Consider the following 12,638-nt stretch of genomic DNA (forward strand, 5'->3'; position numbering starts at 1 on the left):
GCTCCAGCCCACAGACAATAAAAACAACCCAGTTATGGCTTCCCTTTGGAAGGTCACTGAGGTTAAAATGATCACAGTAAGAGTGAAAAAGGCTCCATATCACTTTGTTTTTATTTTTAGGGTGTGATATGTTAGCAGCCTCCAGCAGAATTTGCTTTATTTTAAAGCATGCAAAATAATCCCTGCTCTGTTTTGAAGACTGCTTCTGCACTTCTCAATTCCTCTGACAGTTCGACAAATACTCACATCCGGCACTTGCCTTTGCCTTTCTCCCGACTCCTTTCCTTCTTTATGTTTACACTTCCCCAGGGGAGCCCAAACCAGCACTAATTAGCAGTGAATTAAATCCAACCTCTAGGACACTGGAGGGTCAGTGTTTACTTGGGCTTCCAAAGCATCCCTGGTCCCCTTCCCCCAAGCTCAAAGACTGAGAGCTACATATCCAGTCCTGAAGGGAAGTTCTGACATCTGAATCAATTATGCAATTTACTCCTAAAGTTTTACCTTTCCTATCATAAAGTATCCTTCCATGCCTGGGTAGTTTTATACACCCAGCTTGCTCGGCCTGGGACACATTTGCTCCTTACCTTTTTTAGCCTTTAAGACCCTGCTGAAATATCATCTTCTTGGTATTTTCTTCTACTTACCTAGACAGTTAGTTGCTTCTTCCTCAGTAGTCCCACTGAACTCATATCTTGGTATTCTCATATCTTATCCTATAGTCCATCTTGATATTTCAGATCTTATGTTCTATCAGTTCATATTCTAATTGTGTTTGGTCTCTTTAAACTGATCTCTGCTACTTATTTATCTCATATCTTCAATTTTCCCCAGCATCTAGTCCTAGGATATAGGAGGCGCCAAATAAATATTTGTTAAAAGAAAAAGAATTAAGACAGAATATATGAAAGGCACTATAACATAAACTTAAAATCTAGAAACTAATAGCACGTTTTGAAGGGCATTTGAAAGAAGCCATATTTTTAGTTGGTGCCAGCATATTACTGTTAGCATTTTATTCACTCTAACAGGGAAAAAAATACTAAAAGCTACTTTTATTAAGCATTTACAATATACCAGACACTGCTCTCTTACAGATTTAATCATTATAACAAACTCTGTAAGACATATTAAAATTCCCATTGCACTGATGGAATAATTAAAGTTTTAGAGAGGTTAAGGAATTTGTCGCAGGGCCAGCATGGCGTCCAAGCCTGCCTGATTCCACTTGCTGCCTCCATTTGGTGGATTCTACTGTGGAACATAATGCTCTAAGGCACCAGCAATCACCATGAAGTCCAAGCTTGGGCATGACATGAATCAGTATCAGTAGCAAAAGCAGGCAGGAGAATCAGAAAGGAATATTCTTTAAAGAAAAAGAAAAGATTTTATTTATTTGTCAGAGAGACAGAGAGAGAGAGAGCAAGCAAGTAGGGGGAGAAGCAGGCTCTCTGCTCAGCAGGGAGCCCGATGCGGGATTCGATCCCAGGACCCTGGGATCATGACCTGAGCCGAAGGCAGACGCTTAACAACTGAGCCACCCAGGCCTCCCCAGCAAGGAATATCCTTTAAAGTGCTTTGTTTTTAGATAAACCATTGGGTCCGATGAACATCAGTGATAGTTATTACACAAATTAAATTATTCTTTATTCCCAACTTCATAATGGACTTGTTATCACCACTGCAAGTATCCAAACTGACCTGATGAAACACTAGATAACCCTGTGCTTTTGAATGACAATCTATACAGAGAAAGTCCAAAATGAGTCATGATTATTATCATTACTACTAAATGATTCCAAATGCCTCAAAGGAAGTTATAAATGAGTAAGAAGAGCTAGCACTCTTTGCTGTACATGTACACACCACAGAAGAAACAATCTATACTTCAAGCTACAAGCTTGAAGCTACTCAGGCCTTTTGGGAACAGAATTCCTGCTGAAAGTCTGGCAGACTGTACAAGAGAGTGAAATTATAATCCAATTTCACTCCCTAACATAGATACCAAAAATGCAAAATAAAATAGTCATACTAAATCAAAGCTAGCAACATATTTATAAAAGCTTATCTGAGTAAAATTTCTCCCAAGAATATAAGCATAGCTTAACAATAGAAGATGTGTAGATTTAATTCAACACATAAATCAGTTAAAGGAGAAAAACAAAAGGATATCTCAGGAGGTACAGAAAAAACATTTGATAAAATTGTACACTCATTCTTAATAAAAATATTAGCAAACTAGGTGTACAAGGGAACTTGCTCAAGCAAATTAAGGCTATCTACCAAAAACCTATAGCAAATATCTTTTTAAGTGGCTCAATATTAAAAGCATTCTCTACAACATCAGGAAAACAAGGATGCCTGCTAATACTGCTTCTATTCAATATTTATTGGAGCCTCTAGCCAATGAAAGAAGACAATAACTAAATATTGAAAAGGAAGAAATAAAATTGTTCTTATTTGCAAACACAGATTTTATTTTTTTAATTTTTTAAAAAGATTTTATTTATTTGAGAAAGAGAGAGAGAGAGAAGCAGGGGGAGCGGCAGAGGGAGAGGGAGAAGCAGGCTCCCTGCTGAGCAGGGAGCCCAATGTGGGGCTTGATCCCAGGACTCCAGGATCATGACCTGAGCTGAAGGCAGATGCTTAACCGACTGAGCGACCCAGGTGCCCCTGCAGACACAGATTTTAAACATAGAAAATCCCAGAGCCCCTACTCATAAACCCTTAGAACTGCTAAGTAGGTTTAATAGGGTCGCTGGAGACAAGATTAGTGTAAATTCAATAACATTTGTATTCACCAATAATAATCTGGTAATAATAAGGAAATAATAAGACATATTTCATTGACGTGAGTAGCAATAAAATTCATGAGATACCTAAGCATAAATCCAACAAAGGAGTTGAGAGAGACATAAATTATGAAAATTATGAAAGCTTACTGGAAAACATAAAAGAAGATCTAATAAATGGAAAGACATACCATGTTTGATAAGGGAATACTCACTATCATAAAGACGTAAACTCTCCCCCAAACGAGTCTATAAATTTAATGGATTTCAGTTGAAATCTCAACTGTTTTTGTTTTTCTGTGTGGAAATGCTTAAAATGGTATATTTAGTCTTGTATTACATGCCACCCACATACCAGCAGACCTGTTGCAATATCACAATGTATATTGGTACTGCAAACATCTTCATAGCTTCTGAAAGAGGTATGAGCACAACTATTACCTATGAGTGGTTCAGAAGAGCCACAGAAGCCCAGCGCTTTGAGCAATTTTGGACAAAGCAATGAGTTGTCCTGGGAATGGCACAGGGAGGAATATTTTTCAACATTTCCATCAGTTAGCTAAAGTAGGAAGTGCTCAGCAGATGATTCTAAATCTGACAAGTGAAAAGTTGAGAAAATAAAAATCTACCTAAGGAAGATTTCATAAAAAGAAACGAGTTTTTAGGAATGGGGAAGATAAGATACTTGGACAGGAGGTAAAGATGAGGACTTAGAAGGAGAAAAATAAATTCCAAAATAATTCCAAACCACATTAAAGGTGGTCAGGGATGGGATCGTGGAACGGGTCAGGACCAGCAGTCTTTGGAACCTTGAAGACATCAGTCTGGGATAACCACCGCAACAGGCAACTTAAATACCACAATCCACGGTGTGGTTACTCTGGAGAGTGGCAGCATGACATTGGAGTGCCCCTCTCTTCAGCTCTTTGATAACATTACTTCTCAAGAGAAAACCTGAACACAAAGTGGTTGGGATGACTGAACAGGCAAATTATCTAGATTCTAAATCTTTCCCTTCAAAAATAAAAGGAATAGGGAAATGGGGCTGTAGAATACTGGCGATGTCATTTAGAAAGGAGATACAGGGTTCCGTCACTTTTCGAAAGTAGAGGGATGCTACGAAACCTTTCATGAGCTGAAATGGCATAAAGTAAAGGAGAAATTACCAATTAATTTTTATGGGATTTTTTTTTTTTTAGCATTCCCAGACCCCAAAAAATAGCTCCTCTTGGGCTTTTCTGATACTTTCGGACACAGTTGCTAGCGGATGCACAAAATAAATTGAGATAAAGCACAGATGCTCACAGACCACTGTTGGAAACTCTGGTGGCGTGAGACTGAGATGCAGAGTGTAGTTCCCAGGGAAGGAGTTGGGTGGGGCCTCTGCCACCGCTCCGGGTGCGCTGCCTCTAGAATGGCTCACTGCAAAACCAATGCTGAATGCATTTTCACTTTTTGCCTCTTTTCATAAAAGCCAGAATCCTCTTTGGATTTCATTGGGTTAGCGAAAACAGGTACCAATGTAGATGTTTTGTAAAAGTGGAACGGTGTACCGTGAACTCTGAAAAGTGGGGGATACCTGTAGCAGCAGAATGGGAGTGGGAGGGCTGGTGTTGGACCATCACCAGTAGACTCTGTCAGAATGATCAGACCCGTGATGTGCCATTAGAACTTCTCAGGACATAAACCCGGAAATAGGTGAGCTAAGCCTCATTGCTCTTTGAACCGTGTTAGGTCATTGAACACTGCAAAAAAGCTCAGAACGTGGAATAAAACAAGTCTTTTCCTCCCTTGTCTTTCTTCCCTCCAACCCATTGAGTGCCACTGACCTTCCATGATGCTTAGAAAATCCTTCCCTCTGCCAAAAATGAATGGCAAATTGCTTAGATGGACAGTCAGGCACTTCGTGGCCTCATGTCAGTTTTCCTCTGCAGTCTTACTTCTTAACACCTCCTTAAACCAAAGTGACCTGAGACTACAAGCAGATTGGCTGTTTCATGGTTTCCCTCGATAACCCAAACACACTCATGGACTCTTAGGAACACAAAGTAGAGGAGCCACAGGATTATTTAATCTCTCATTTTGTATTCAAGAAACAGATCCACAGAGGAAGGAGACTTACTAGTTAGTGGCCAGGGACAAGACAAGATCCAAATTTCCTTACTTTGTTTATTTCCACTATGTTAGCCCACCAACCAGCCCAACAGAATGAATGAACATGTAAAACAAATTGTTGGGATTTTAAAACCAAGCTAAGGAAAAAAAAAAACAACAAACAACTAAGTAAATATTTTCATTTCAAATCAACTCCAAAGAAAATTTGGAAGATGCCAATATTTTATCTTGATTAAGGAGGACTTTGTTACTAAATAGCTCAAGGTCATACTCTACTACATGCTCTGCAAGATAATAATCTAGAAACCAATGTTTCTTCACATATGCAAAATTTCTCTGATAAATTTTGTGATGGCAGAAGAGTATATTTGACTTAATATATAAATGGCTTTTTAGTTTGTGTCTTAAGTCTTCAAAATACTTAGGCCAAATCAATATCTTAGTATTGTATCCCATATTACAAAGTGTTCATCACTTAAACAAAGGCAGCATTAAAACTTATTTGTTGTTAGTCTTTTTTTTTAAAGATTTTATTGATCTATTTATTTTAGAAATAGGGAGAGCAAGTGTGCAGGAGTGGGGGGAGGAGGAACATGAGGAGGGAGAGGGACAAGCAGACTCCACACTGAGTGTGAAGCCTGACATGGGGCTCCATCTCACAGCCTGAGACCACGACCTGAGCCGAAATCAAGAGATGGGCGCTCAACCAACTGAGCCACCCAAGAACCCATGTTAGTCTTTTCAACGCAAACCCTGGCGCATAAACTTTTCCATTTTTCAAACTGTGCCCAATCCATTTATTTTTCATGCCATGGTGTCACATCTCCCCCTATACTTCATCTCCAACCCAATCAGCTCACTCCAACTCACTTACCAATTCACTCATCTCTTTTTCCTATAAACCCAACACATCTGCTCCCTGTACCACACAGGCTTATTATTTATCTTATGGTTACATTCTTTTTTATTAATAACCACTATTTAACAAGAGCCTACAATAAATAGCTGGTGCTCAATAAGTAGAGTGAACACAGAATTTGTCATTTAAACCAGGATACTTTTGAGAATAGAAGGGGTTGCTATTAATAATCACACTGGGACAACACGTGTAAACCAGGGTTATCCCTCAAATATGGGGACATATGGGCACCCTATCATTAAGTGACAGTGTGGCAAACATTACGGGCTGGCTCACTTAACATCTTTACGAACTCTTCTCCCTTCCTTGACTTCTTCTGCTATAGAAGCTGGAAAGCCCACTTTCTCTTTCTCTCCCACAGCTAACACTGGCCAGGAGCCACAGCTCTGGATAATGCGACCTTAGTAAGGGATTTCTGATAACTTGTGCTTCCTGATAAAATAGGGCATAACACTTTGAAAGGTTACTATATAGCAATGCTAAGTAAGGAGACTCTTGGCTTACACCAAGTAACTAGCACAGCTGCTTTCCCTTTCTTCCTGTGTGGACATTGTCTCGAGGTGTAGCGGTCACCTAAAGACAGTGAAATGAGAAATACGAGAGCAGGAGGAAGAACAGCGAGCAGAGAGTCTCCTTAGCTTAGCATTGCTATATAGTAACCTCTAAACATGTGATGCCCTGCTTCCTATAGATATTAACCAGTGCAATTGTTTTAGAGCTTTGGCAAATCTTTTTTACTTTCCTTGCCAGACAGTCATCAACAAACCACACAGAGTGGCTTTCATGTGGATGAGATGTGCTACACAAAGAGAGTGATTCTTAAGGAAACCTGAGTTTAGGCAAGACAGAAGTACACCTCTTTACCTTCTAAATTACCTACAAAATATCTCTAGCCAAAGCCCGCCACCCAGCCTACACTCTTCTGAATATCGTCTCTGCTTCCTGGGGAGATAGCAATTCTCTGGCCTGTGCAACTTGACAGAACACAAACCCACTAACACAAATTTGCCACAATGCTCCATGCAGTGCTCTTAGGAGGCACAAATCCTCACTGGGGCTGCTCAAGGCTTAATTCCAAAACCCTGAAAGTGTTGCTAAGTGGCTGTTTCTGGCCACTCATGTCCTGCATGAGTAAAGCAGGCAGGTGACTGTCCTGGATTGTGGAAGAGCCAAACTGGGTCAGATCTCCCAGAAGGAGACTGGGGAGATCAACGCAGCCAGCCTTCAGGAGGTGTCCACACACAGAGGCTTTCTCACTGGCTTCCCAGCCTCACCTAATCTCTGAGGTTGCAAGGAAAAACCAAAACATCAGACCTACATTTCTTTTGGCCTTTGCTGTGCAGTATGGAGACCCACACCTCCCAGCTTGACGGCCCCACTGAGTCATGTCTCGCTACTTCCATTCTGGTTCTTGCCCTGTCACCCCCATACTCCTCCATCATCTTCCCACATGAGTATTCCTTTATTCTGCTGTGTCCACACTTTTCAGGTGCCATTTCCAGAATGTTTCTACTGCATAGGAAAAGATAAGATCTGTCTTAGTTGCAGGGGGCTTCTCAAATTCATGATGGAAGGACCTCTCTTTACACCTGTCCAAGCCCAAAGGGTCCAGAAGAAAGGTTGGCTTACCAGACTATTAGTACTTACTGAGAACGCAATTTGTAATGCTCTGCCTTAGGATCAATACAGAAAACAAATATGCCATACAGAAGAATATTGACTATCCAACAACGTGGGAGAAAAGCTCAAAACATAAAGATAAGTGGGAAGAGCAACAAATAAGATTGTATGTACAATATCTCAATTTTTTTGGCTTTGTTTTTAACTACCAAAAAAACAACCCTCTGAAATGTTAATGGTAATCTCTATGACTAGGATTAAAGATAGGATTAGAGATAGAATTATAGATGATTATTTCTTTCATTTTAATATTTATTTCTGTGGGCGTCTGGGTGGCTCAGATGGTTAGGTGTCTGCCTTTGGCTCAGGTCATGATCACCAGGTCCTGGGATTGAGCCCCATGTCGGGCTCCCTGCTTAGCAGGGAATCTGCTTCTCCCCTTCCTCTGCCTCTCCCCACTGCTCCTGCTCTCTCTCTCTCTGTCTCAAATGAATAAATAAAAAATTATTTAAAAAATAATATTTAGGGGCATCTGGGTGGCTCAGTCATTAAACGTCTGCCTTCAGCTCAGGTCATGATCCCAGGGTCCTGGGATCGAGCCCGTGTCGGGCTCCCTGCTCCGCGGGAAGCCTGCTTCTCCCTCTCCCACTCCCCCTGCTTGTGTTCCCTCTCTCGCTGTGTCTCTCTATGTCAAATAAATAAATAAAATCTTTAAAAATAAATAAAAATAAAATAAAAAATAATATTTATTTCTCTATTTTTGATAATAATACCAGCAACAATGACATTTATTGTGTGCCAGGCACCATTCTAAGAGCTTTACATGAACCAACTCATTTAATTCTTACAATAATCCTAGAATGTAGGTGCTGTTACTATGCCAAAGAAAGGTGAGGCACAGAGATCAAATTACTTGCCCAAGGTCACATACATAGTAAGTGAGTCACAGAGCCAGGATTCAAACGCAGCAAGCTATTTCCAGAATTAAGATTTAACCACCTGCAAAAATAAACTATTGGGACTACATCAGAATAAAAAGCTTCTGCAGAGTGAAGGAAACAATCAACAAAACTATAAGGTAACCTACTGAATGGGAAAAGATATTTGTAAATGACATGACCAAGAAAGGGTTAGTATCCAAAATATATAAAGAACTTATACAACTCAAGAAACAAATAATCCAATTTAAAATGGGCAGGAGACATGAACAGACATTTCTCTGAAGAAGATATCCAGATGGCCAACAGACACATGAAAAGATGCTCAACATCACTCATCATCAGGGAAATGCAAGTCAAAACTGCAATGAAATACCACCTCATACCTGTCAGAATGGCTAAAATCAACAACTCAAGAAACAAGTTTTGGAGAGGATGTGGAGAAAAATGCACTGTTGGTGGAAATGCAAACTGGTGCAGCCACTCTGGAAAACAGTATGGAGGTTCCTCAAAAAGTTAAAAATAGAACTACCATACAATCCAGGAATCGCACTATTGGGTATTAACCGCCAAAAAACAAACAAAAAAAAACACACTAATTCAAAGGGATACATGCACTTCTGTGTTTATAGCAGCATTATTTACAATAGCCAAATTATGGAAGCAGCCCAAGTATCCACCAGTAGATAAATGGATAAAGAAGAAATAATGTATGTATATACAATGTAATATTCTTCATCCATAAAAAAGAATGAAATCTTGCCATTTGCAACAACATGGATGGAGCTAGACAGTATAATGCCAAGTTAATTAAGTCAAAGACAAATACCATATGATTTCACTCATATGTGTAATTTAAGAAACAAAACAAACAAGTAAAGGGAAAAAAAAAAAGAGAAAGAGACAAACCAAGAAACAGACTCTTAACTATAGAGAACAAACTGATGGTTACCAGAGGGGAGGTGGGTAGGGGGATGGATGAAATAGGTGATGGGGATTAAGGAGTACACCTGTTGTGATGAGCACCAGGTGTTGTATGGAAGTGTTGAATCACTATATTGTACACCTGAAACTAATATAACACTGTATGTTAACTATAAAAATGTTTTTAAAAAGTAAATAAGACTTGGGGTGCCTGGGTGGCTTAGTCATTTAAAGCGTCTGACTTTTGGTTTCGGCTCAGGTCATGATCTCAGGGTCATGGGATCCAGCCCCCTGTCAGACTCTGTGGCTTAGCAGGGAGTCTGCTTGTCCCTCTCCCTCTGCTCCTTCCTTGTCCCCGACACACCCTCAGCTCGTGCTCTCCTCTCTCTCAAATAAATAAATAAATATGATCTTTAAAAAAATTCTTAAAAAAAATAAGACTTAACCACTATTTCTTGCTATCTCTAGAATATGTACTGTTTTATAATACATAATGTATAATAAAGAAGTATAATCTTTCTTTTCTTTTTTTAAAGATTTTATTTATTTGACAGAGAGAGTGAGAGAGAACACATGTAGGGGGAAAGGCAGAGGGAGAGGGGGAAGCAGACTTCCTGCTGAGCAGGGAGCCCAATGCGGGGCTCTATATAGGCAGGGCTCAATCCCAGGACCCTGGGACCTCAACCCAAGCCAAAGGGGGATGCTCAACCAACTGAGCCACCCCAGCATCCCTAATCTTTCTTTATAATAAAGAAAAAAGGTTTAAAAAAAGAAAAGGAATATAAGACAAGGTAGTCAAGGAGAGAGAGGGTGAAAGAATGAGTGTTTAAAAGAGAGTCAAGAGAGGGGCGCCTGGGTGGCTTGGTTGGTTAAGTGTCTGACTTGATCTCAGCTCAGGTCTTGATCTCCGGGTGTGAGTTCAAGGCCATGTTAGGGTCCATGCCCAGCATGGAGTAAGGAGAAATGACCCCACACTTAGTATCTCTGGGTTTGTTATCTCACCTGCAAAACAAGAGGGTGAACAAGACTACATTCTAGAGAAATATTTACCTTGCTCGTTGCCAATAGTTGGCATGAAAGATGCCTCATCATTTTAGACTTGGCCATCACATCATTGATTAGTCTACAGCAAATTTGCTGTCTTTGTGCTTTAATTTACATTTTAAAACCCACATGTCCCATAAAGCAAATGCACAGAGTATAAAAACTATTAGTAGAGCTAAGGGAATGATCCTATATGAACGAGAGCACTGATCAATTTTAAAAGACAGAAAGTGGTAAGAAAACAGAAATGGAATGCAAAATGGCCTGGCAGCATGCATGATTCCAAAGAGCAGCAACCAAATCATTCAAAAAAGGCCTTGTCCCCTGCAGCTCTGGCTCCTTACCTTCCCATAAGACTTAGCCCGACTATTCCTCCCCATTCCCTTGTATAAAATCCAAATCACGCAAACAATGGATGCTAATCTGTGAGAGCAATTCCTCCCTCTCCCAAGAGCCACCCTTGATCAACTATTTCTGACAGTAGCCGAACTTTGGCTGATCTGGCTAAAGTCCTAGGAAATATTTAGCCCTCCTGCCCCAAGCCAGATGCTCTTAAGGGTTTTCCTATGCCTGGCATTTTCAAATAAAAGGTTATGCCAATGGTGCCCTGGCTGATTTCTTCCCACCAACTATGTTGCAAAAATAAAGGGAGGGAAGTTGGAAGGGGTGGGATGAGAGAGCTATATCCACCGCTACAATAAGAGAAAGCACATAGATTCTGTCTAAAACTGATAAATCAAGATCAGCTACATATGCAAATTATTCGGCAATAGGGAGGGAAGTGATCAAACAGCCAAGAGCAGAGAGTGACTGTATCCAAGGAGGGGGACTGTTGTTTTTGTTAGAATCTTTTATAATGCTCTAATTCATAAAATTAGATGATTATTTGATAACAAGCAGTTTTTAAAAGTCAAAAAGTCAAAAGTTTTAAAAGTCAAAACTTGTAATTTAAAGTAAAAAATTACAATTACATAATCAAGTGTGTCTATAAATTATCCCAGCTAAATGAGCCTTGGTGACTTCAGGACTGGGAAGACAGAATGGTGAGCTGCTCCGTGGCAGGCCTGGAGATGGGTGACTGGAGGCAGTGGGCCAGCATGCGCCCAGATCAGGCCTCCCTCGGGTTCTCTGACATAAGTCAGAAGAGTTTGCTAAGTGGGATACCTGGGCTTTCTGGAAAAGCATCAAGCTCTCTGTTCTCCTTGGAAGATGAAGAGTTCTTTTTAGTTTCCTGCTCTCTATCTTGGTTTTGTGTGTCTGTTTCTGTGCAACTCTCTTTGCACCTGACTTTTTCTCTTTGACTCCCTTTCCCTTAATCTGTGCATTTTCTGCTCACTGAAGACTCCCTGTTCCCTAGTTTTATTTTTCTCTCTAATCTTAAATTCTTCTCACCATTCCTACCTTGTCTCTCTTCTCATCCTGGTTTTTCTCTAAGTCTTAGCTGCCCCTCATGTATTTTTGTCTCTCAATTTTTCATGTGGTTAGCTGAAATGACCTGAGTCTTTTGAACGCAACTTGCTCATCTGTAAAACTGGTTAATACTCCTCAGTATACTGTATAATACTGGCTGACTATCTTTGAAGTTCTTGGGAGAAAATAATTTTAGAAGCTGTGATCTGCTTAATTCAAATTGTAGACTATTGCCTTTGTAAGTAATTTGAATATTTTTTCTCTTGAAATATATAACTTCAATTCTAGAAAACTTTTTTTTTTTAAGATTTTATTTATTTGACAGAGAGAGACACAGTGAGAGAGGGAACACAAGCGGGGGGAGTGGGAGAGGAAGAAGCAGGCTTCCCGCGGAACAGGGAGCCCTATGCGGGGCTAGATCCCAGGACCCTGGGATCATGGCCTGAGTGGAAGGCAGATGCTTAATGACTGAGCCACCCAAATGCCCCTAGAAAACTTTTTCTAGAATGACAATAGGAAATGAAAACAATAGAATGAGGCTAATTTTATAAACAACTGGTCCTCTCAACAACTGAAAGAAATCAGCCAATGAATTAAGGCTTTCTAGTCCTTACTGAAATACTACAATGAGATTCAAAAAATGAAGTTGGATTTCACATTATATTTTAATTTTTAAATTTCTCAAAATGAAACTATATATTTGGCTGAAAACATTAACCTACTGGGACGAAATGTTTTTTTCTTTTTTTAAAACTGTAAGTCTAGAGGTTTTCAAATTTTCCAGTCATGTGCCATCAATGTACAAAATTGATTTTACAGGATTCATTGCTCAGGAATTGTGGATGTATAAATAATTATGGTTCTTTATTTTTTATT

Source organism: Neomonachus schauinslandi, chromosome 7, assembly GCF_002201575.2.
Source record: "Neomonachus schauinslandi chromosome 7, ASM220157v2, whole genome shotgun sequence".
NCBI lineage: Eukaryota > Metazoa > Chordata > Mammalia > Carnivora > Phocidae > Neomonachus > Neomonachus schauinslandi.